General features: G+C 39.3%; 1 pseudogene; it reads left to right on the top strand.

Annotated features, from left to right (window-relative positions):
- Nucleotides 1–24,826: 24,826 nt before the first annotated feature.
- On the top strand, nucleotides 24,827–25,281 carry LOC101439248 (RNA-binding protein 3 pseudogene; annotated as a pseudogene).
- Nucleotides 25,282–25,748: the final 467 nt, after the last annotated feature.

The raw sequence follows: 25,748 nt of genomic DNA, 5'->3' as shown, positions 1-25,748 counted from the left end.
GAAATTAGTCTACTCTCACCATTTTGTTCTATACATCCTCCCTCATACAAACAGTATAAAATCTTGTTATCTAGTTGTGGCTAGATTCCCTATCACCTTCTTATCTCATGGCTTTTTAAAAGGGATTCTGATGTCTTTGCTCAGGTTCCACTATTTTGACTTCCACTTAGACAGTGGCATATTCCCCTCCCAACTGAGTTAGCCTCAAGGGCCTAAAAAAAAGTGCCAGTGTTTAAACAAACAGAAAAACATGAATAAAAAATATCTCTTCCTCTCTTGCTCTTTCCCATATATGAAACCAAGTAAAATATACATAAATTTATAACAGTGATTTTCTCTGGATGGTAAGATTATGAGTGGAAGTTATGTTCTTTTTGCATATCTGAATTTTTCTAAATTATCTGCGATGACTATATACTACATTATAAAGAGAAAAACAAGTCCATGTCCTTACCTCCTGGGTTTCGTGGGATTTTCAATGGATTTTCCTTCTTATACCCTGTTTCCCTTCAGAGGAAGTGCTGAAGCTCAAACATCATTCCTGGGAAGTCTTAGGACACTGTCATAGGACTGTTGTCTTAACACTCTCAGATATTAAAGCCATATCAGAACTGGGCTGTTAATACCTAACTGTCAGGTAGAGTGATGATTTTTTCCCCTGCCCCCAATTTCCTGCAAAATCTTGCGGATCCTGTATTTACTGAGAAATTATTCTAACCTTGCAAATTGGTTTTCTGAAACATTATCACTAATATTCCCTGAGGATGGGTGTGATACATACATTGGACCCTGAGTTCTCCATAGGCAAAGCAGGGTCTTTCTGGGTCTATCCTAAGTGATTTGAATATAAGAACTGTAGCAAATATTTTCATTTGTGATCAAATCTTAAGATATGCCTTAAGGTACATACCTTTTCAGTAGAAAAGTTTTACACCTAGGGCCTTTTTACAAATAAAATATCTCATTTTATTCTCAAGAAAGCACCTTGGGGAGAGGTGGGGCAAGATGGCATCAGATAAGGGCACCTTCATCATCTCTCCTACAAAAAAACCGGCTGAGGGGGGACAAAATCCTGCCTGAGTGAGTAGTTTTGGGAACCCACAAAGCAGGAGGCTTCTGGACATTGATCTGGAGAGAGTGCAACAAAAAGAATGATTGCTCAAGGTAAAATCGCAGGATTCTGGTGCTTATGCCCAAAGCTGTGGGAAGGCTAAACTCTTCCCTTAGGGCTGGTAGCTGGGGCATTCCCTGAACAGTGCCAGTCACATGGCAGCATTCTCCAAACCCCGCTTTCCCCAAAACCCGTGAGCCAGAACCTGTGTTCCCCAAACCCCCTATTCCCTGAACCCCGCATTCCTCAAACCCGTGTTCCCGAACCCAGTGCTCCCCAAACCCAGACATTCCTGAGTCCGCCAGTCTCAGACAAACTTCAAGAGCGGGAGAGCTCTGGTGCAGAAGGGATCGAGGAGTGCGGGTTCAATTGTCTGGAGCTTTGAGGAACATACCAGCTGGCTTGAGGAGAAACTCAGAAGAGGTGAGAGGCGAATCTACTGAGGCAGCCCAGTTTACCTAAATGCCCAGGACTAGTAAAAATTGGTCTGGGAGAGAGCTTTGAGGAACATACCAGCTGGCTTGAGGAGAAACTCAGAAGAGGTGAGAGGCGAATCTGCTGAGGAAGCCCAGTTTACCTAAATGCCCAGGACTAGTAAAAATTGGTCTGGGAGAAGGTGGAGTCAGCCAATTCACTAGTCCTGTGCAATACACCTAAGGGAGGGGACAGTAGGAAGTGCTTGGCAGGCTTCCAATAGCATATTTAGAGTTCGGGGCAAGGTGTGGGTGCTCTCAAAGAGACTGAGAGTCATTATTTTCTGTAGTGAGTTGGTTCACCAGGGTCCCACTTAAATTTCAGAGGGGAGTTCTCACATGGGCTTCCTGCTGCCCTGGGAGAGAGGGAAGTGAGGAAGGGAGAAAGGGGGAAGGACAGATTCCTAATCAGTTTATTCAATTGCAAAGAAAACTCCTTTCTAGAGGCTTGTCTGGTTTTTTGTTTGTTTGTTTTGTTTTTCTTTCTTCTTTATCCCACCCACCTCCCCTTTTTTTCTTCTTTTTTTCTTTTTTCTATTTGGTGCTGCTGGCAGTGTTTCTTGTTTGCTGTGCTTCCTCATCCTCAATTTTGTCTTTTCTGTGTGTACTGATTTTGGCTACCAATACTATCTCCTTTCCTTTTCATCATTCTATCTTCCATTTTCTGTTGTTGCTCTTACATTCCACCTCTCTTTTTTTAGCCCCAAAATTTTCTGGCTTTTTATTTCTAACACCTCTCCTCTGTTTCCTATCTTTTATTCACTCTTTATGCTATTGTCCTTTCTTTTCTCTTTCCCTCTCTCCTGATCACACTGGGCTTTTAATTCATACTATATTCTTCTCCATATTCAGTTTCCCATCTCATTGTACATACTCCACTTTTTTATTCCTATAACTCTACACAGCTTACATAAGTTTAATGTTCATCCTCCTAGGTCACATATGGCTCTGCCTAACATTAACTATCAAAGCTACTATTATGCTTTTTCTTTCTTACCTCTTTTGCTTTCCCTGGTCCTAATCTTTTTCCTTCAAGGGAACTTAGACAACAAGGAAATGGAATAAGAAGAACAAAGTGTCAAAGAGAAGACTTAACAGACACACAAAAACAACACCTAAATAAAACCCAAGTCTAGACAGAGAAGATAAACAACTGAACAAACCCATCAAAATAAAATGATGACCAGAGAGCAACAAAAAATTACAAACCATACCAATAATCAGGAATACATGGCCTAATCCAGTGAACAAACTAAAAACCAGGAAGAGGACCAGAACATTGAACAACTAATCAAAGCTCTCCTAACAAATATCATGGGCCAACTTAATGAAGTATAGGAAGAGATTAAGGATATTAAGAAAACACTTGGAGAGCATACAGAAGAAATTGTAATCATACACAAAAAGATAATGGATATGATGGTGATGAATGGTACAATCCAAGAAATCAAAAATACACTGTCTGCAAATAACATCAGATTTGAAGAGGCAGAGGAAAGATTAGAGATATGTACATCTGAAATCAAACAGATAATAGAATTGATAGATAAAAAGGTAGAAAATATCCAGCAGGGACTTAGGGATTGGAATGACAACACAAAATGCACAAACATATGCATTATAGGCATCCCAGAAGGAGAAGAGAAGGGAAAGGGGACAGAAGCGGTGTTGGAGGAAATAATGGCTGAAAACTTCCCAAACTTATTGAGGGAGATGGATGTACAAGACCGGGAAGTGCAATGCTCCCAAATAGCATAAATCCCAACAGGCCCCCCCCCCCAAGACATATACCTGTCAAATTATCCAATGCACAAGACAAAGAGAAAATACTGAAAGCACCAAGAGAAAAGAGAACCATCACATACAGGGGAAGCTCAATAAGATTAAGTGCTGATTTCTCATCTGAAACAATGGAGACAAGAAGACAGTGGTATGGTATAGTAAAGATACTGAAAAGAAAAAAAATTCCAGCCAAGAATACTCTATGCAGCAAAGCTGGCACTCAAAAATGATGGAGAGTTGAGAATATTCACATATAAACAGAAACTAAGAGAGTATGCCAATAAGAAACCTGTCCTTCAAGAAATACTAAAGGGGGAAACAGACTTGGCCCAATGGTTAGGGCGTCCATCTACCATATGGGATCTGCAGCTCAAACCCCAGGCCTCCTTGACCCGTGTGGAGCTGGCCCATGCACAGTGGTGATGCGCACAAGGAGTGCCCTACCACTCAGGGGTGTTTCCCGCATAGGGGAGCCCCACGTGCAAGGAGTGCACCCCATAAGGAGAGCCGCCCAGCGCAAAAGAAAGTGCAGCCTGCCTAAGAAAGGCACTGCCCACAAGGAGAGCTGACACAACAAGATGATGCAACAAAAAGAAACACAGATTCCCATGCCACTGACAACAACAGAAATGGACAAAGAAGACACAGCAAATAGACACAGAGAACAGACAACCGGGGTGGGGGTGGGGGGTAAGGGGGAAGGGGAGAGAAATAAATAAATAAATCTTTAAAAAAAAAAAAAGAAAGAAATACTAAAAGGAGTTCTGCAGGAGGAAAGAAAAAAAGAAGAGAGACAGAGTTGGAGGAGAGTGTAAGAGCAACTAAGAAGACCAAAAGAAAAATATAAACAACATATGACATACACAAATCCAAAGAAAATATGGCTAATGTAAGTAATTTCTTGAAAGTAATAACACTGAATGTCAATGGATTAAACTCACCAATCAAAAGACACAGATTAGCAGAATGGATAGGGAAATATGACCCATCTATATGCTGTCTACAAGAAACCCACCTTAGACCCAGGGATTCAAGGAGGTTGAAAGTGAACAGCTGGAAACAATCTTACAAGCAAACAATAACCAAAAAAAAAGAGCAAGAACAGCTATACTAATATCAGACGAAATAGCATTAAATGCAAAACTATTATGAGAGACAAAGATGGACACTACATATTAATAAAAGGTGTAATCTTTCAAGAACAAAGAACAATCATAAACATTTAAGCCCCTAACAAGGGCACCTCCAAATATGTGAAGCAAATACTGGAAAAACTAACTGGAGGAATAGATGCCGCTACAAATATAACAGGGGACTTTAATACACCATTATCACCATTAGACAGAACATCTCAACAGAGAATCAATAAAGAAACAAAGACTTTGAATAATATATTAGAAGATCTGTTTCTAATAGACATTTACAGAACATTAAACCCAAATACAGCAGGATATACATTCTTCTCAAGTGCACATGGATCATTCTCCTAGATAGATGACATGCTAGGTCACAGAGAAAGACTCAATGAACTCAGAAAGATTGAAATAATACAAAATAATTTATCTGACCACAGTAGAATGAAGCTGGAAATCTGCCAGGGTCAGAGAACCAGATTAGGCACCAAGATACGGAAATTAAGCAACATACTCTTAGACAAACAGTGGGTCAAGGAGGAAATCTCAAAATAAATCAGTAACTAACTTGAAACCAATGAAAATGATAACACAATATAACAAAACTTATGGGATGCAGCAAAAGCAGTACTGAGAGGGAAATTCATAGCCATAAGTTCATACATCAAAAAAGAAGAGCTAAAATCGAAGATCTAACAGCACACTTGGAGGAACTGGTAAAAACAACAACAACAACAAACTAACCACAAAGGAAGAAGGAAGAAAGAAATAACAAAGATCAGAGCAGAAAAAAATGAAATAAAAAATGAGAAAGCACTAGAAAAAATAAAACAAAGAGCTGTTTCTTTGAGAAAATCAAGAAAATTAATAAACCCTTAGCTAGACTAATGAAGAATAAAAGAGAAAAGATGCAAATACACAAAATAAGAAATAAGAAAGGGAATATCACCACTGACCCCACAGAAATAAAAACTATCATAAAAGGATACTTTAAAACACTATATGCCAACAAGCAGGACAATTTACAGGAAATGGACAAATTCCTAGAAACACATAAGCAGCCTACATTGATGAAAGAAGAAACTGACTATCTCAACAAACCAATCACAAGTAAAGAGAAAGAGTCATTAAAAACCTCCCAACTTGGGAAGCAGATGTGGCTAAGGTGATAAGGCCTCTGCCTATCATAAGAGAGGACCCAGGTTCAATTCCTGGGACCTCCTGGTGAAAAAGAAGAAGAGAAAGTGTTCCTGTGTGGTGAGTCAGTGTCCATGTGGTGAGCTGAGTGCCTCTGTGAGTGCCTGCCTGTTGAGCCAAGTGCCCATGTGAGTGCCTGCATGGTGAGCCTGTGTCTGCATGGTCAGCCAGTGCCTGCATGGTGAATGAGTGCCTGCTCAAGTGAGTCATGCAGAAAGATGATGACACAACACAACAAAAGAAAGATGAAGGGGAGAGTCAAGGTGAAGTGCAGCAGAGACCAGGAACTGAGGTGGCACACTTGACAGGGAATTTCTCCCCACATCAGAGGTCCCCAAGATCAAATCCCTCTGAATCTTAGAGGAGAAAGATGACAAGAGAAGACAAAAAAGAGAAATAGATACAGAAGATCACACAGTGAATCGAAACAGACAGCAAAAGCAACAGGGTGAGGATGGAGGTGGGGGAAGGGGAAAATAAATAAATCTTAAAAACAAAAACAAAAACAAAAAAACCTCCCAACTAAGAAAAGCCCTAGGCCAGACTATTTCACAGATGAAATCTACCAAACATTCTAGAAAGAACTAACACCATTCCTGCTTAACTCTTTCAAAAAGTCAATATTGAAGGAACATTGCCTAACTCATTTTATGATGCCAACATTACCCTAATACCAAAGCCAAACAAAGACACAAGAAAGGAAAATTACAGAATGATCTCTTTAATGAACCTAGATGCTAAAATCCTCAAAAAAATACTTGCCAATCATATTCAACAACACATCAAATGAATTATACACTATGACTAAGTGGGTTTCATCCCTGGTATGCAAGGATGGTTCAACATAAGAAAATCAATCAATGTAATACACCACATAAACAGATCAAAGGAAAAAAATCACATGATCATATCTATAGATGCAGAAAAAGCATTTGACAAAAAACAGCACCCTTTCCTGATAAAAACTCTGCAAAACATAGGAATAGAAGGAAACTTTCTGAACACGATAAAGTGTATAAATGAAAAACCCATACCTGACATTATTTGCAATGGTAAAATCTTAAAATCTTTCCCTCTAAGATCAGGAAAAAGACAAGGATGCCCACTATCACTATCACCCCTCATATTTAACATTGTGTTAGAAGTACTTGCTCGAGCACCGAGGCAAGAACCAGATATAAAAGGTGGGATCCAAATTGGAAAGGAAGAAATCAAAATTTCACTGTTTGGAGACATGATCCTATCCATAGAAAACCCTGCATGATCCTATCCATAGAAAACCCTGAGAAGTCTACAACAAAGCTTCTAGAACTTATAAATGAGTTCAGTAAAGTCACAGGTTATAAGATCAATAGTAGGTAGACACATGACAACTGAGGGAGTGCTGAGTTTCCATCCAGGGGAGCTCTATTGCATTCCCCAATGGAACAACAAAAATCCCCCAGTTCAAGGGCAAAGACCAGTGAAGAAGAATGGTTCTATAATGGGCCCTTGATACTGATGACTATATGTTTATGAGCCTATGTGCTTAAAATTTCAACTAGGCCTAGAGCTGCAGAGTGCCTAAGAGTTACCTCCTGAGAACCTCCATGTTGCTCAAATGTGGCCACTCTTTAAGCAAAACTCAGCATGTAAATGCATTACCTTTCCCGCAGCATAGGACATGACTCCCGGGGATGAGCCTCTCTGGCACCAAGGGATTATTAACAATCACCAGATGGTGATGCAACTAGAAAAAATACTTGAATAACAGGGGGAAATGGTAAAGACAAATGAGTTTATATGGCTAAGAGACTTCAAAATGAGATGGGAGGTCATCAGAGGGGTCACGCTTATGCACATCTCAGCAGAATCTCAGAGACAGCCTAAGTAGATACAACCCAAGTAGTGGTACTCCTGAGGGCTACAGAGACACCCAAGTTCTATGGTCATGGTAGATGGCTCTGGAGTTCAGTGCCTTGCCAGTAGGCCTTATTTTGGAATTTGTGCTCCTGAGTGTGATGGAGTTGGATACAGATGTGACCTCTCTACACATGCCTCATCTGTCACTTTTACTGAACCTGTGGTTAGTGCTGGGGTTGGTGTATGCTCAGGAGACTTAAATCTCTGAACTGCCCATGTGCCAGCTTGGCCCTGAGCTTCAGCATATTTGCAACACCTACTCTCTGATTCATTGGACTTACCCAGGTCAGCCAACAGGGAGGTGAGGATGGTCAGCCAACACACCAGGGAATCAAGAGAGTCTACAACTGCAAGCAGAGAATCACATCCATCAGTCATTTGGGATCTAAGCCCCCTCTCAATTTAGAGATGGAGTGGACATCACCATCCCAGTGTCCTCAGGATGGAGGAATAAAATATGGATTAGTGTAGTTTACTGGTATTCTACTATAGAACTACTGTGACTCTTGCAATGGAAGAAATAGTATCATTGATGTGGAGACAGTAGCTATGGTATTTGCTGAGGGCAGGGAGAGGGAAGAAGAGGTGTGATATGGGGCATTTTCAGGACATGGAGTTGTCCTCAGTGATATTGCAGGGACAGATGCAGGACATTATATATCCTGCCATAACCCACTGGATGAACTGGGGGAGAGTGTAAACTACAGTGTAAACTATAATCCATGTTGTGTAGCAGTGCTCCAAAATATATTTACCAAATGCCACGAATGTGTCACACTGATGAAAGAGGTTCTTGATGTGGGAGGGGAGGGGTGGGTGGGGTAGGGGATATATGGGGAACTCGTATTTTTTAATGTAACTTTTAAAAGAAAATAAAGAAGAAAAAAATAAAAATACTTCTAAAAAAAATTAGGGTTTCCCATATACCCACCTCACCCCACTCCTCCCATACCAGCAACCTCCCCCATCATTGTGGCACACTATCACACTGAGCGAACACATTTTGGAGAACTACAGCACCCCACATGGATAATAGTTTACCCTGTAGTTCACACTCTCCCCCAGTACATTCAGTGGGTTATGGCAGGATATATAATGTCCAGCATCTGACCGTGCAATATCATTTAGGACAACTCCAAGTCCCAAAAATGCCCCCACATCACATCTCTTCTCTATTATTGCCCTCAGCAACTACTGTGGCCACTTTCTCCACATCAGTATTACAATTTCTTCTATTACTACTCACAAGAGTTTTATAGTAGAATATCAGTAAGTCCACTCAAATCCATATTTTATTCCTCCATCCTGTGGACTCTGGGGTGATGATGCCCACTCCACCTCTATATCAAGAGGGGATTTAGATTCCACATGGATAATGAATGCAATTCTTCTGTTTGCAGTTGTAGGCACTCTTGGTTCCCTGGTGTGGTGGTTGACCAACTCACCTCCCTATTAGCTGACCTGGGTAAGTCCAACGAACCTGAGAGTAGGAGTTGCAACTGTGCTGAGGCTCAGGGCCTAGCTGACATATGGGCAGTCCAGAGATTCAAGTCCCCTGAGTATACTCCATGCCTAGCACCAACCACAGGTTCAGTAAAAGTTACAGAAGAGGCATGTGTAGAAAGGTTACATCTGAGTCCAGCTCCATCACTCTCAGGAACAAAAATTCCAAAGTAGGGTCCATTGACATGGCACAGAACTCCAAATCCATCTGCCATGACCATATACCCTGTAGGTCTCCATAGCCCTCAGGAGAACCAGTACCTGGAGTTGTATCTACTTTGGCTGTCTCTGGGGTCCTGCTGATTGTGCATAAGCGTGACCCCTCTGATGACCTCCCAACTCATTTTGGAAGGCTCTTAGCTATATAAACTCATTTGTCTTTGCCATTTCCCCCTTTTATTCAAGGTCAAAAAGAAGTTTTTAACACATGATTGTACATGTAGGCTGATATTCTGCTGGTTTGAGTTGACCTTTTTATTCAAGGTCTCTTTCTAGTTGCATCACCAGTTAGTAATTGGTAGTAGTCCCTTGGTGCCAGGGAGGCTCAACCCTGGGAGTCATGTCCCACACTGGGGGGATGATAATGTATTTACATGCTGAGTTTGGCTTGGAGAGTGGCCACAATTGAACAATATGGAGTCTCTCAGGAGGTAACTCTTAGATACCCTGCAGCTCTAAGCCTAGTTCATATTTCAGGCACACAGGCTCATTAGCATAGTCATCATTATCAAGGGCTCATCATTGAACCATCCTTCCTTGTTGGTCTTTGCCATTGCACTTGGGGGATTATTGCTGTTCCATTGGGGAATGTGGCAGAGCTCCCCTGAGTAGGAACTCAGCACTCCCTCAGTCGTTTGTAACTCTAACTACCATGAAAATACCTGACATATATCAGAACATTTTTATGTCCCCTATATACATGCCCGGTAGAGCTCCCTCCCAACCATGTGCCTTCCATCAAAAACACCCACACCAGTCTTCCTCCCCTGCCATAGTTGAACCTCTCTGTGGTCCAAAACTTCTTCAACAATGAAGCCTAATATATTGCCAAATTCAAATAATAGGAAAATGAAATATAGTGATGGGTTTAAAGATTAGAAATATACATACTAATTTAGAAATACTAAAGTAAAAACAAATAGGTGTATTAAAAATGAAAAATATTATAAAGCTTTTGTTTTTAATATTTTGCCTATCATTACTGTATGTACAGTGGCAAGGCACTATCATTTCTTCCTCAGTGTCTACATTATTTCTTTTTTTTTTTCTAATTTTTAATTTTTCTTCAAACATGTTTTAGATCACAGTAAAGTCACATATACCATATAGGGGACTCCCATATACCCAACATCAAACCCTTTTCCCCCTTCCCCAGCAATGATCTTTTTACATGTTCATATTATATTTGCTACAGCTGATGTACAGATTTTGAAACATAGCTTTCAAATATGGCTTCATTTTGGTTTACATAATGGTTTATATTTTAGACTGTACAAATTTGTAAATTTTTAGTTTCCTATGTTTTCCATTATGGTTTACATTTTAGCTTATAGACTTTTATACATTTTTGGTGTAAGTTTACATGTCCTATATCCATCATTAATGATCTCATGGAGCACTTCCATTGCCCCCCACCATATACCCCACCTCACCCCACTCCTCCCATACCAGCAACCTCCCCCATCATTGTGGCACACTCATCACACTGAGCGAACACATTTTGGAGAACTACAGCACCCCACATGGATAATAGTTTACCCTGTAGTTCACACTCTCCCCCAGTACATTCAGTGGGTTATGGCAGGATATATAATGTCCAGCATCTGACCGTGCAATATCATTTAGGACAACTCCAAGTCCCAAAAATGCCCCCACATCACATCTATTCTACACCTCTCTCCCCCTCCCCTCGGGGCCCACAGTGACAATCTTCACTACTTGAGGGACCAGATTTACAGATACTTGCATCAATGCTGAGGGCTTGACACACTAGACTGCCCTATCCCACTGGAAGCCACCAATTCTCTCATGGGACACAATTCCCTCTGTTTGAGAACATCAGGTCTCCCCAGGATGTGGGTACACCTTCACACTCATTGTATGGTCTCCACCCAATGATTTAACACACTATAACAAAATGAGCAGTCACACATTCCCTAGAAGACTGCCCCTGTGCCAGAAGCCTCCCCTTAAGCACCTTGAACAGGTAATCCTTCCTTTTTATATTTTCTAAAGAGTTTTCTCAACATTATAGTTTCAAACATATACCTGACATTCTCCCATATTAAACTATTCCCCCCAACCCTCCCCCCAATTCTTTGGGCCATCTGCCCCATCCTCCCAACTCTAGCCCCCCTCAAACCCACAAAGCCCAACCCAAATGTATCCCTATGCCCCCATCTTATCCATTCCCTGTACAAATACTTTAACTCATCATAGACTTCACCCATGTAGGTGTCACCTCACAACTTTCCTCTCCCCGCCAAATTCCTTTAAGCCTATCTTCCAGTCTCTAGCTCTCTGAGACATCTTAGTTTGCTTGTTTCATATCAGAGAGGACATGTAATATTTGTTCTTCAATGCCTGGCTTGTTTCACTCAACATAAGGTCTTCAAGATTCATCCGTGTTATCCCATGTGTTTGTACTGTATTCCTTCTTACAGCTGAGTAGTATTCCATGGTATGAATATACCACATTTTGTTTACCCATTCATCTGTTGATGGGCATTTGGGTTGATTTCAACTTTTGACAATAGTGAATAATGCTGCCATGAACATTGGTGTGCATATATCGGTTTGTGTCCTTGTTTTCAGTTCTTCTCAATATATACCCAGCAGTGGAATTGCTGGGTCATATGGCAAATCTACAGCTACCTTTTTGGGAAACCGCCAATCTGTCCTCCAGAATGCCTGGATCCTTCTACATTCCCACCAGCAGTGGATGAGTGTTCCATTCCTCCACATGCTCTCCAGCACTAGTAGTATTCTGTTTTTTTTTACTATCTGCCAGTCTTATGGGTGTAAGATGGTATCGCATTGTAGTTTTTATTTGCATTTCCCTAATACCTAGTGATGTTGAGCATTTTTTTCATGTGCTTTTTAGCCATTTGTATTTCTTCTTCGGAGAAGCATCTGTTCAGATCTTTTGCCCATTTTTAAAATGGGTTGTTTGTCTTTTTATTTTCAAGATATAGGAGTTCTTTAAATATGCAGGATATAAATCTCCTATCAGATATATGGTTACCAAATATTTTCTCCCATTGTGTAGGCTCTCTTTTCACTTCCTTGGCAAACTCCTCTGAGGTGAAAAGGCTTTAATTTTGTTGTGTTGATTTTTATTGGGATTGCATTGAATATGTAGATCAGTTTTGGTAGGATAGATATCTTAATAATATTTAGTCTTCCTATCCATGAACAGGGGACATTCTTCCACTTATTTAGGTCTTCTTTAATTTCCTTGAACAGGGTTGGGTAGTTTTCTGTGTATAAGTCTTTTACATCTTTAGTGAAATTTATTCCTAGGTATTTGATTTTTTTAATTTACTACCATAAATGGTATTTGTTTCTTGAATTCTTTCTCAGATTGCTCATCATCATTGTACAGAAATGCTACTATTTTTGTGCATTGATCTTATAACCTGTGACTTACTGAACTCATTTATAAGTTCTCAAAGCTTTGTTGTAGATTTCTCAGGGCTTTCTATGTACAAGATCACATCGTCTGCAAATAGTGAAATTTTTACTTCTTCCGTTCCTATTTGGATCCCCTTTATATCTGATTCTTGCTTCAGTGCTCCAGCAAGTACTTCTAACACAATGGGTGTTAGAAGGGGTGATAGTGGGTGTCCTTGCCTTGTTCCTGATCTTAGAGGGAAAGATTTTAGGATTTCACCATTGTAAATGATATTAGCTGTGGGTTTTTCATATATACTCTTTATCATGTTCAGAAAGTTTCCTTCTATTCTATTCCTATGTTTTGCAGTGTTTTTATCAATAAAGGGTGCTGTCTTTTGTCAAAATCTTTTTCTGCATCTATAGATATGATCATGTGATTTTTTTCCTCCAATCTGTTTATGTGGTATATTACATTAATTGATTTTCTTATATTGAGCCATCCTTGTATACCAGGAATGATACCCACTTTGTTATGGTGTATAATTCATTTAATGTGTTCCTGAATATGATTAGCAAGTGTTTTGTTAAGGATTTTTGCATCTAGGTTCATTAGAGATATTGGTCTGTAATTTTCCTTTCTTGTGATGTCTTTGTTTGACTTTGGTATTAAGGTAATGTTGACATCATAAAATGAGTTAGGTAATGTTCTTTCTATTTTGATTTTTTGGAATAGTTTAAGCAAGATTGGTGTTAGTTCTTCCTGGAAAGTTTGGTAGAATTCACCTGTGAAACCATCTGGCCCAGGGCTTTTCTTAGTTGGGAGGTTTTTAAGGACTGATTCCATCTCTTTACTTGTGATTGGTTTTTTGAGATCATCATTTTTTTCTTTCTTCAATGTAGACTGCTTGTGTGTTTCTAGTATTTATCCATTTCCTCTAAATTGTCTTTCTTGTTGGAATATAGTTTTTCAAAGTATCCTCTTATGATAGTTTTTATTTCAGTGGGGTCAGTGGTGATATCCCCTTTCTCATTTCTTATTTTGTGTATTTGCATCTTCTCTCTTTTTTTCTTTGTTAGTCTTACTAAGGGTTTTTCAATTTTATTGATCTTCTCAAAGAACCAGCTCTTTATTTTGTTTATTTTTTGAGAGATTTCTTATTTTCTATTTCACTTAGTTCTGCTCTGATCTTTGTTATTTCTTTCTTTCTTCTTCCTTTGGGTTTAGTTTGTTGTTTTTTTACTCATTCCTTCAATTGTGCAGTTCTTCAATTTTAGCTCTTTCTTCTTTTTTGATATATGAATTTATGGCTATGAATTTCCCTCTCAGTACAGCTTTTGCTGCATCCCATAAGTTTTGATATGTTGTGTTATCATTTTCAGTAGTTTCAAGGTAGCTATTGATTTCTGTTGAGATTTCCTCCTTGACCCTCTGTTTTTCTAAGAGTGTGTTGTTTAACTTCCATATCTTGGTGCCAAATCTGGGTCTCTGGTCCTTGAAGATTTCCAGCTTAATTCCCCTGTGGTCAGAGAAATTATTTTGTATGATTTCAATCTTTCTGAATTCATTAAGACTCTCTTTGTGGCCTAGCATGTGGTCTATCTTGGAGAATGATCCATGTACACTTGAAAAAAATGTATATCCTGCTGTATTTGGGTGTAATTTTCTGTATATGTCTATGATGTCCAGATCCTCTAATATACTGTTCAGAGTCTTTGTTTCTTTATTGATTCTCTTTTGAGATGTTCTGTCCAATGGTGATAGTGGTGTGTTAAAGTCCCCCACTATAACTGTAGAAGCATCTATTCCTTCCATTAGTCTTTCCAGTGTTTGCCTCACATATTTGTAGGCACCCTTGTTAAGGGCATAAATATTTATGATTGTTCTTTCTTCTTGAAAGATTACCCCTTTTACTAATATGTAGCGCCCATCTTTGTCTTTCACAATAGTTTTGCATTTAAAGTGTATTTTGTCTGATATTAATATAGCTACTACTGCCCTTTCTGGTTTTTGTTTGCCTGTGAGATTGTTTTCCAGCCATTCACTTTCTTTTTCTTTTAATAGATTTATTTTATTTATTTCTCTCCCCTTCCCCCCTGTTGTATGCTCTCTGTGTCCATTTGCTTTGTGTTCTTCTGCATCCACTTGCATTAAGAGTAGGCACCAGGAATCTCCACCTCTTTTTGTTGCATCATCTTGCTGTGTCAACTCTCCATGTGTGTGGCTGCACTTTTTTCACAGGGGGTGGCTCTCCTTGGGGGGCACACTCCTTACACATGTGGCACCCCTACATGGCAAGGCACTCCTTGCACAGCAGCACTGCACATGGGCCAGCTTACCACATGGGTCAGGAGGCCCTGGGTATTGAACCCTGGACCCTCCATATTGTAGGCAGATGCTCTCTCAGTTGAACCATGTCTGCTTCCCCATTCACTTTTAATCTCCTTGAATCCCTGAGTCTAAGATGTGTTTCTTATAGACAGCATATAGATGGGTCATATTTCCTTATCCAGTCTTCCAATCCGTGCCTCTTAACAGGTGAGTTTAATCCACTGACATTCAGTGTTATTACTTTCAAGAAATTACTTATATTAGCCATATTTTCTTTGGATTTGTGTTTGTCATATGTTGTTTAATTTTTTTTATCTCTTTTTGTCATTTTAGTTTTTCTTACACTCTCCTCCAACTCTGCCTCTCCTCTTTTTTTCTTTCCTCCTGCAGAACTCCCTTTAGTATTTGTTGAAGGACAGGTTTCTTGTTGGCATACTGTCTTAGTTTCTGTTTATCTGTGAATATTTTGAACACTCTGTCATTTTTGAATGCTAGCTTTGCTGGATAGACTATTTTTCGTTAGAATTTCTTTTCTTTTAGTACCTTGACTATGTCATACCACTGCTTTCCTGCCTCCAAGGTTTCAGATGAGAAATCAGAACTTAATCATATGGTGCCTCCTTTGTATGTAATGGTTCTCTTTTCTCTTGCTGCTTTTAGTATTTTTCTCTTTGTCTTGCACATTTGATAATTTGACAAGTATATGTTTTGGGGTTGGCCTGTTGGGATTTATGCTGTTTGGGGTGTGTTGTGCTTCTTGGACATGTACATGCATTTCCCTCAATAGGTTTGGGAAGTTTTCAGCCATTATTTCCTCCAACACCGCTTCTGTCCCCTATCCCTTCTCTTCTCCTTCTGGGATGCCTATAATGCATATGTTTATGCATTTTGCACTGTCGTTCAGGTCCCTAAGTCCCTGCTCAATTTTTCTATCTTTTTATCGATTATTCTACTATCTATTTGATTTCAGATGTACTGTCTTCCACATCACTAATTCTTTCCTCTGCCTCTTCAAATCTGCTGTTATTTGCTGAGAGTGTATTTTTTATTTCTTGTATTGTGCTGTTCATCTCCATCATATTTGTTATCTTTTTGTGTATGGTTACAATTTCTTCTGTATGCTCTCCAAGTGTTTTCTTTTTTCTTTTTCTTTCTTAAAGATTTATTTATTTCCCTTCCTTCCCCCCCCAACCCCAGTTGTCTGTTCTCTGTGTCTATTTGCTGCATCTTCTTTGTCCGCTTCTGTTTTTGTCAGCAGCATGGGAATCTGTGTTTCTTTTTGTTGCATCATCTTGTTGTGTCAGCTCTCCGTGTGTGCAGCACCATTCCTGGGCAGGCTGCACTTTCTTTCATGCTGGGTGGCTCTCTTTATGGGGCGTACTTCTTGCATGTGGGGCTCCCCTATGTGGAGGACCCCCGTACGTGGCACGGCACTACTTGTACGCATCAGCACTGAGCATGGGCCAGCTGCACACGGGTCAAGGAGGCCCGGAGTTTGAACCGCGGACCTCCCATATGGTAGATGGACACCAAAACCACTGGGCCAAGTCCACCACCCCTCCAAGTGTTTTCTTAACATCCTTAATCTCTTCCTTCATGTCATTGAATTGATACATGATATATGTTTGAGAGCTTTAATCAGTTGTTCAATGTTCTGGTCCTCTTCCTGGTTTTTAGTTTGTTCATTGGATTGGGCCATGTTTTCCTGATTATTGGTATGGTTTGTAGTTTTTTGTTGTTGTCTGGTCATCATTTTATTTTGATGGGTTTATTCAGTTGATTAGCTTCTTTATCTCGGGGTTTAATTAGTTGTTGTTTTTGTGTGCATGTTAAGTCTTCTGTTTGTCCCTTTGTTCTTATTCTATTCCTTGTTGTTAGCTAAGTTCCCTTGAAGGAAAATATTAGGGCCAGGGAAAGCTAAGGAGTAAAGAAGGAAAAATATAATAATAGTATTGATAGTGAATGTTAGCAGAAGAACCATGTGAGATCTAGGAGAATGAATATTGAACTCATGTAAGCTGGTAGAGTTATAACAGTAAAAATGTGGAGTACCTATAATGAGATAGTAAACTGAATGTGGGGAAGACTATAGTATGAATTAAAAAGCCATTGTGGTCAGGAGAGTGGGAAAGAGGAAAGGAAGGACAATAATATAAAGAGTGAATAAAAGATAGAAAACAGAATAGAGGTATTAGAGATAAAAAGTCAGAAATATTAGGGGCTAAACCAAGAGAGGTGGAGTGTAAGAGAAACAATAAATGATGGAGGATAGAAACATGTAAAGGAAAGGGGATAGCATTGGTAGCCAAAGTCAGTATACCCAGGAAAGAGGAAATTGAGAATGAGGAAGCACAACAAATAAGAAATGTTGCCTGCAGCACCTAATATTAAAAAAAGAATAAAGAAGGAAAAAAAGGGGGTGGGGAAGCAAGCAAGGAAAAGATAAAGGAAGAAAAAGAAAAAAAGGGCCATGGGGGGGGGATAAAGAGGAAGGAGAAACAAGAAAACAATGCAACAAAAAAGACCAGACAAGGCCTCAAGCCAGGAATCCTCTTTGCAATTTAATAAACTGCTTAGGACTCTGACCTTCCCCCTTTCTCCCTTCCTCACTGCCCTTTCTCCCAGGGTAGTAGGAAGGCTGTGTGAGGGCTCCCATAGGCAATTCAGATGGGTCCCTGGCGAACCAACTCACCTCAGAAAATAATTTCTCTTAATTTCTTGAGAGAGAGCACCCACCCCTTGCCAGGAACTCTAAATATGCTATTGGAAACCTACAAAGCATGTCCTTCTGTCCCTCTCCTTTAAGTGTGCTACAGGGGGGCTAGTTAATTTCCTGAATCCACCTAATTGCAGACCACGTTTCCTATCCCAGGGCATTTAGGTAAATCGGACTTTCAGCAGATTTGCCTCTCCTCTCTTTCTAGGCTCTCCCCAAGTCAGCTATTATGCTTCTCCAAACTCAATAAAAGGGGGGACCAGAAAATTGAACCTGCACTCCTTGGGGCTCACCTGAACCCTCCCACTCCCAGAGTTAGTCCAAGACGAGAGTGCTAGGGCAATGCTGGATTCCCAGGAATACTGGGTTTGGGAAACAGAGGCCCGGGAGAATGTGGACTCGGCGTACGTGGGTCGTAAAATGTGGGTTGTGGGGGTTCAGGGAACACAAGCCTGGGGTTCACATGTTTGGGGCTTGGGAACTCTGCTGCATGACTGGCTGTTCTTAGGGAACTCTGCAGCCCTAGGGGGAAGGGATTTAGCTTCCCACAGCTTCTGAGTTCAGTGTTAGAAATCTTCAGTTTTACTTTGAGAAAGCATTAATTTTGTCACAGTCTCTCCAGATTGACATCCAGACACCTCCTGCTTTGTAGGTTACCAAAACAGCCTGCTCCAGCAGGATTCTGTTACCACTCAGCTGGTCCTTTGCAGGAGAGATGACAATGGTATACTTACTCAGATGCCATCTTGCCCCGCCTCCATCATAAGATTTTAACTTATAGATTAGGGTGGATTGATATAATGCTGTTACCCAATCCTAGAAAAATTATGCGGAAATTGGCACTACTGAGGGGAGCATTCATTGGTCTAATTTAGTTCTATGTAATAGATACTATGTATCAAAAATATTAAAAATGCTTACATAGGCAGAAATTCTGGCTAGGTTGGAGAGAAGAGGTTAGCAAATTCTCTCCCCTTACTCATGAAACTGGGTAAAACTGTTAAAGAACAATCATTTCAGGGCTTTGGAAATTGACCAAAGACAAACAAGAAATTGAAATTGAAAAACATTTATTTGTGAAAAACTGCTGAAATTTGGGTGAAAACAGTGGGAGTCTATGGCATTCTTGCCTGGAATTGCTCCCATCCTCCCACCCAGCTCAGTTGGCACTGTAGTGCTATCAGGGTGGAGCAATCTGTGAAAATTAATCAACTGGCTTGATTGGTAGTGGATGAAGGAAAACCCATGCTCAGCAGTATTATCAGTAAAAGTAGCAAACTTCATAGGAAACAAGCAGGTAAAACCCATGGTTCTGCTAGTTTGAAGTTGCATTCCTATTGGGTGAGTGGTAGAATGAGTCACTAGCCAGAACTTTAATGGGAGATCCTGGAAATGAGAGAGCCATAGAGGGCTAAATGAACTCTCCATATCTCCCTGACTGAATGGGAGTCTGCATTCATTAACCTATAGATCCAGGAAGTACAAGATATCCCAAGTTGGATAAACACAAAGGGACCCTCACCTATACACTTAATAGTTAAATTATTGAATGCCAAAGACAAAGACAAAGAAATATTATTTATTGCCTAAACAGGAACAACAGTACAAGTTTGGCTGGCTTCTCATCACAAACAACTGAGGGCAGAAGGCAGTGGAATGATATATATAAAGTGCTGACAGAATAAATAGCTGTAAAGCAAGAATTCTATATCCAGAATAGCTGTCAAAAGGGAAGGCAAAGTAAAGGTATTTACTGAGTTTGGCTGATAAATACATTGAAGAAATGTATTGCTAGGAGACCTGCCTAACAGTAAACACCTAAGAAAGACCTTCAGGCTGAAAGGAAATGATACTAGATGTTAACTTGAATCCACAGAAAGAGGTAAATGGTAAATAAGTGGATAAATATAAAAGACTATATAAAACATGTTCTATCTCTTAATTTCTTTGAATAATGCAAGATTGTCTAAAGTAATAATTCTAACACTATCACCATGTTTATAAAGCTTTAATAGCACAAGGAAGGGTGAATAAAATGGAGCTATACTGGAGCAAAATTGCTATATTTTACTCCAGTTAATTCAGGATTAATCTCAAGTAAATTATAATCCATATTGTAATTTCTAAAGCAATCACTGAGAAAATAACTAAAAATATATAGAGTTTTAAATGTGGTCACGTGTAGAAAATGTAAAGGACTCTATCAGGGGAAATTTTTTAAAACTCTACTCAAACTAATATATGAGTTTAACAAGGTTGCAGAAAACTAGGTCAATATACAAAAATCAAATGTATTTCTATATACTAGCAACAAAAAATTTTAAAATGAAATCATGAAAATTCCATTCATGAAAGCATCAAAAAGAACAAGATACATAGAACTATGAAAAGATAAACTTTGAGAAAATATTTGAAAATCACATATCTGATAAATGACTTGTATTCAGAATATATAAAGAAATCTTATAACTCTAAAAAACCAATCCACTGTGAATGGTATTTGTTTCTTGATTTCCTCCTGATCTTGCTCATTATTGGTGTACAGAAATGCTACTGATTTTTGCGCATTGATCTTATAACCTGCGACTTTGCTAAACTCATTTATGAGTTCTAGGAGCTTTGTTGTAGATCTCTCAGGGTTTTCTACATATAGGATCATGTCATCTGCAAATAATGAAATTTTGACTTCTTCCCTTCCAATTTGAATGCCTTTTATATCTGGTTCTTGTCTCAGTGCTCGAGCAAGTACTTCCAAGACAATGTTAAATAGGAGCGGAGACAATGGGCATCCTTGTCTTGTTCCTGAGTTTAGAGGGAAGGATTTCAGGATTTCGCCATTGTAAACAATGTTGGCTTTAGGTTTTTCATATATACTCTTTATCATGTTCAAAAAGTTTCCTTGTATTCCGATCTTTTGGAGTGTTTTTATCAGGAAGGGGTGCTGTATTTTGTCAAATGCCTTTTCTGCATCTATAGATATAATCATGTGGTTTTTTTCTCTCAATCTGTTTATATGGTGTATTACATTGATTGATTTTCTTATGTTGAACCATCCTTGCATACCTGGAATAAATCCCACTTGGTCATGGTGTATAATTCGTTTAATGTGTTGTTGAATACGATTAGCAAGTATTTTGTTAAGTATTTTTGAGTCTAGGTTCATTAGAGAAATTGGTCTGTAATTTTCCTTTCTTGTGGTGTCTTTGTTTGGCTTTGGTACTAGGGTAATGTTGGCATCATAGAAGGAATTAGGCAGTGTTCCTTCTGTTTCGATTTTTTGGAATAGTTTCAACAGGATTGGTGTTAGTTCTTTCCGGAATGTTTTGTAGAATTCACCTGTGAAGCCATCTGGCCCTGGGCTCTTCTTAGTTGGGAGATTTTTAATGACTGATTCTATCTCTTTGCTTGTGATTGGTTTGTTAAGATCATCAATTTCTTCTTTCGTCAGTATGGGCTGCTTATGTATTTCTAGGAATTTGTCCATTTCCCCCAGCGTGGGACACGACACCTGGGGATGAGCCTCCCTGGCACCGAGGGATCACTACCACATACCAGCTGAAGAAGCAACTAGAAAATGACCTTGAATTAAAGATTCAATGCGGAACAGCAGAATATACCTGTCTACATATAATAACATGACTTCGGGAAGCGGTTTGACCTAATGTAAGGGGGAAATGGAAAGGAGAAATGAGATTATAAGGCTGTGAGTCTCTAAAAAAGAGTCTGGAGGTTGTCAGAAGGAATACCCCTATGTACAACTGAACAGAGTCTAAGAGACAGATAAGGTAGATACAACCCCAGGTATTGGTTCTTTTGAGTCTGCGTGATGGAATTGGACTCAGAGGGGATCTCTTTTCACAAGACTTGCATGCTACTTTATTGGAATTGTAGTTGGTGCTGGGTTTGAGATATATGTAGGGGATTTGAATCTCTGGACTGATAATATGACACCCAGGCCCAGAGCCTCAACAGACTTCAGCTCCTACACTTTGATTTATTGGACTTACTCCACTCAGCTAACATGGAGTTGAAGAAGGTCAACCACCACAACATGGAGCCTAGAGTGTCTACAACTAGAAGCGGGAGGAGTGCATCCAGTACCCATGTGGAATCTAAGCCCTCATTTTGACATAGGTGTGCAATGGACACAACCAATCCAATGTCCACAGAGAAAATGTGGAATGGGTGTGGGAACGGTAGCCATGGGGGCTGCTTTGTGTGGGGAACGGGAGGAAGAGATGAGATGTGGAGGCATTTTCGGGACGTGGAGTTGTCCTGGATAGTGCTTCACGGACAATTACGGGACACTGTAGATCCCCCCAGGGCCCACTGGATGGAACGTGAGAGAGGCTGGGCTATGATGTGGACCATTGACTATGGGGTGCAGTGATGCTCAGAGATGAACTTTACCAGGTGCAATGGATGTGTCATGATGATGGGAGAGAGTGTTGCTGTGGGGGGAGTAGGGGATGGGGGCGGTGGGGTTGAATGGGACCTCATATTTTTTTTAATGTAAATTAAAAAATAAATAAATAATTAATTAAAAAATAAAAAACAAAACAAAACAAAAAACAACAAAAAAAAAACCAATCCAATTGAAAAATGGGAAAAATAATTGAATAGATAGTTCACCAAAGAAGCTATATAAATGGTTAAGATGTATATGAAAAAGATGCTCAATATCAATAATCATTGTGAAAAATTCAAATTAAAACTATAGTGAGATACCACTATACATCCTCTAGAATGGTTATAAATCCCAAAGATAAAGTGTTGGTAATTTTGAGTGTTAGCAACAGTGTTAAGAAACTGGCCCCTCATCCTACATTGCTGGAGGGAATGTAAAATGGTCTAGCCACTTTGGGAAAAAGTTTGTAGTTTCTTATAAGTTAAAAATAAACTTCATATACAGTCCAGAAATCCCATACCTAGGTATTTACCCAAAAGAAATGAAACATATCTACACTAAGATGTGAATGCTCAAGACAGCATTATTTATAATAGCTAACAAATAGAAACAATCCTAATGTCCATTGCTGTTAAATGGATAAATAAATATGGTATATCCATAGAATGGAATACTACTATTTAGGATAAAAAGGAACAAAATACTGATACAGATTACTACATGAATGAACCTCAAAAACATTTTGCTAAGTGAAAACAGCCAGACACAAAAGACTACATATTGTATGATTTCATTTTTATGAAATTTCCAGAAAAGACAAATCTATAGAGCAATCCAGTAGTTGCCTAGGTGTGGGACTGGATATTGACTACAAACTGAGACGTGAAGGAAGTTTTGTGGTGATGAAAACATTCTATAACTGGACTGTGGTGATGGTTGCATAACTCTATAAATTTATAAAAAAACATTGCCTTGTCCCCTTTTGGTGAATTCTATCATATATAAATTATACCTCAAAGAGCTGTTGAAATGATACATACTTTTGAATCAGTAATTTCACTTCTATTTATTATTTTTCTAACCAAAAATCATTGATGTGATCAAAGTTTAGCTTTGAGGATGTTTATCACAGCTTTATTTATAGGTAGTGAACAATTTGAAATAAATGGTTCAACACTGAGTTAAATAAAATGTGGTATAGCTTCATAGATAAATATTTTACAACTCTTAAACATGATATGAAAATATATTAACAACAAAAATTTTCTAGACATACTGTTAAACAAAAACACAAGGTTATATAAAACAACAGTGTACAGAATAATCTCATTTATAAATAAACAGATGCTTCTTGCATAGAATTAAGTCTGGAAGGATAGACACCAGAATTATATCTAGATGACAGGATTAAGAGTGATTTTTCTAGTTCCATTTTCTCTTTGCTTGTTTCTTATAATTTTGAATGTAATAATTCAGATAATTACAAAATAAGTAAAATTAATATTTAAAGGAAAATTCTGTGAGGTAGGCATGGAAGTTCGATGAGTATGGAAAACACATGTAGCAATCTGCCTACCTGGGTCTCCCAATTTTTCACACCAACAAGTAAACTTCTGCATAAAAATCCATTTCATTATGCCATATTAATAATTACACTTCCTACTTGCTGAAAAATGTTTTATAGCTCATGCTTGAGTGCATGTTAAGCCTTAATTCCTCTGGTCTTTACAATAACCCCATGAGCAGTGAAGAGGAAGAATATATAAAAATACGTACACATGTATCTGTATATATATGCATGTATATGTATACATAAAATATAGTATAGGGAAGCAGATTTGGCTCAACTGATTGGGCATCTGCCTACAACATAGGAGGTCCAGGGTTCAAGCCCAGGGACTCCTGACCCATGTGATGAGCTGGCCTACACGCAGTGCTGATGCGTGCAAGGAGTGCTGTGCCATGCAGGGGTGTCCCCCGTGTAGGGGAGCCCCATGCGCAAGGAGTGCACCCCTCAAGGAGAGCCACTCTGTGCAAAAAAAGCGCAGCCTGTCCAGGAATGGCTCCACACACACACAGAGCTGACGCAGCAAGATGATGCAACAAAAAGCAGCAGAGATACCCAATGCTGCTGACAAGAATGCAAGTGGACAAAGAAGAACACACAGTGAATGGACACAGAGAGCAGACAACAAGGTAGGGGGAGGGGGAGCGAGCCGGGGAAGGGGAGAAAAATAAAAAATAAATCTGAAAAAAAGTGAAAGTTTAAAAAAATATATAGTTTATATCAGTGTGTGTATAAACATACATACACATAAGTAATAATATAAATATATATACACATATACACATATATAATATAAATATATACATACATATACATATTTCTCATTTAGTCTTGACAACAAACTCTGAGATAGGTATTTTTATCCCTGATGCATTGGTGGGGGAAAAAACCTGAGGCACTGTTTAAGAGTCTGGCAAAGTTATATTATTATTCACATTTTATAGACTGAGAAACAAGAATTGAGCTTTAGAAAGTTGAGGTACTGCAAAGTCATAAGACTAGAAAAAGGCACCCATTCTCTCTGCCACTTGGCCTTAGCTGTTAATCAGGCTGTTTTATTTTCTGATTTCCAAGACTCGAATTCCCTGCCATGTCATCTGAAAAAGGGAAATTCCTTGTGGGAGGGATCAGTTTCAACATCGATGAGCAGGCGTTGGAAGACCACTTCAGCAGCGGTGGGTCTATCCAGGAGGTGGTCATTGTCAAGGACTGGGAGACTCAGCGGTCGAGGGGTTTTGGCTTCATCACCTTCACCAACCCAGAGCATGCCTCAGATGCCATGCAGGCCATGAAGGAAAGTCCCTGGATGGCCGCCAGATCTATGTGGACCATGCAGGCAAGTCAGCCAGGGGAACGAGAGGGGATGCCTTTGGGGTCAAGGGCATGGTCGCAGCTATTTTAGAGGTGTCAGGGACTAGGGGTATGGGAGCAGCCAGTATGACTGGAGGATATGGATATGGAAGGCCCAGAGACCACGGTGGCAGGAACCAGGGTGGTTACGACTGCTATTTTGGAGGGAATTACAGAGACAATTACGACAACTGAGATGAGGCATGCACACATAATATAGATACACAAGGAATGAAAATTCTTCTGATCCAGCATTGTCCTTCCAAATGGTTGTATTTATAAAGATATTTGGAGCTGCACTGAAACGTCTTTGTTTTAGAACATCAACTTCTATTTTTGAATTGAGCTCCCAGGTCAAAGACCTTTTAAAAAGCTCCATGTATTTAAAAAAATTTTCCTTCCATTGAAAGACAACTTCTGGGACATTGTAAAGTCTGGGTATTTTTCTTTTGCTAGTTTTTTTATTTTGGGCTCTCTGCATTATTGGTTCCGGCAAAAAAAAAGTTTGGTCAGGAAGGTATTTTTTAAAATTAATGTGCATCTAATTTGTACACAATGTTTTCTTAACATGGCTGGGAAGCAATTTCTGAACATACCTACAAGAACATGATTGCTAAAAGGTGTTTTTTACTCTGCATTTTAAGACCATCACCCTGGTTATA

The sequence above is a fragment of the Dasypus novemcinctus genome, chromosome 12 (genome assembly GCF_030445035.2).
Source record: "Dasypus novemcinctus isolate mDasNov1 chromosome 12, mDasNov1.1.hap2, whole genome shotgun sequence".
NCBI classification, from domain to species: domain Eukaryota; kingdom Metazoa; phylum Chordata; class Mammalia; order Cingulata; family Dasypodidae; genus Dasypus; species Dasypus novemcinctus.
Note: the sequence above shows the minus strand (reverse complement) of the source record. Positions and strands in the feature narration are given on the sequence as shown.